A 1,595-nucleotide genomic window follows, 5' to 3' on the forward strand; every position below is an offset into this window, starting at 1 on the left:
GAGACTGCATAATTCAAGGTATAACAAAGACGAGAAAGAAGGGGAAATCAGAGGGCATGCTTGAGCAGGATGCGAATAATGTCTCTGTTTCTCCCACAAGCTAGGAAGAGCTGTTGCAACAGAAGAGCCTGTTTTCATGCTCCTTGGCAGCTGTGTGTGTGCCCACTCACATGTAACATGATTGTTACATGTGGTCACCTTAGTCTTTAGTGACTAACGGTAACATCAGTTAGTAACATCAAGTTACTGCAATGAAACCTGAGGTAGCCAATGTGTAAAGAGAAGAGGTTTTTTGATCCCAGAGTGCTGAAGGCACCAGTTGAAGATCGAACATCTCATTGCTGTAGGCCACAGCTGAGGGCACACCCCATGGAGAGTACCTAGTAGAGAGAACCCTTTGTATTATGAACCATGAAGCAGGGAGAATGACAAGACTGGGTGCCATGTTGATGTTAGGAGCATGCTCCCACAACCTAAGAACCTTGTATAAAGTCATTGTCTAGTTAGGGTTTCTACTGCTGTGAAGAGACACCATGACCTCAGCAACTCTTATACAGGAAAGCATTTAATTGGGGCTGGCTTACAGTTTCGGAGGCTCAGTCTGTTGTCATTCTGGCAGGAAGCATGGTGGTAGGTAGGCAGATGTGGTGCTGGAGAAGGAGCTGAGAGTTCTACATCTTGATCTACAGGCAGGAAACAAAGACTGTGTCACCATAAAGCCTGCCCCCAGTGGCACACATCCTCTAAAAAAGCTATACCTACTCCAACAAGGCCATGCTTCCAATAATGCTTTCTCCTTATGGACCAAACATTCACACACACAAGTCTATGGGGGGCATTCCTATTTAAACCATCTCAGTCACGTTTAAGTTAAAGATTCGTAGCATCTTCCTGGAGCATCCTAGGAACCAAGTCTTTAACATATAGACTTTGAGGGACACTCATCTAAACTATAGAGATAGTACAAGAACGGGCTGGAGGGACAGCTCAGCTGTAGAATGTTTTGTGTAGCAGTTTTCTCCAAAAGGGAAACGTTCCAATCTGCAGGGAAGCTCCTTAAGCAGGAAGATAAAGATCTCAAAATGGCTTCAGGAAGCCCCCAAAACTGACCAGATTCACTAGCCTCCCCCCCCACTTCCCGAAGTAAACAAACCAAGCTGCCGAGAGTCACTCACTCTCAGACGCGCCAAGCTGAGAAGAAGACTCTCAGACCAGACCAGCTGCCTGGAAGAAGCAGAAACCAGCCAAGCTGCCTGGAAGACGTTTGGACCAATTGAGTTGCTTGGAAGGATGCTCTTCAACCTATTTAGCTGTCTCTAGGGTGTGCGGTGTGCTCCAGGTTCTCAGCTTTGTAAGATGTCACCCCTGCTGGGGTGGGCTTTGCTGGTACAGCTTGTCTGTGAGCCATTTCTGTAAGTAACCCCAATAAAACTCATTGGTTCACCAAGTTCGACTTTGGTGATATCTGTACTGATCTGTTGTGGGCTCTGAGACCAGTATGTATCCAGCATTGCCATTAAAAGCAGAGGTTCAGATGCGGTGTCAGTCAGCACCACGGACAGCACCACCGGGAGCCCAATTGGGAGAGTGGGGCC

Source organism: Micromys minutus (genome assembly GCF_963924665.1).
Source record: "Micromys minutus genome assembly, chromosome: 32".
NCBI lineage: Eukaryota > Metazoa > Chordata > Mammalia > Rodentia > Muridae > Micromys > Micromys minutus.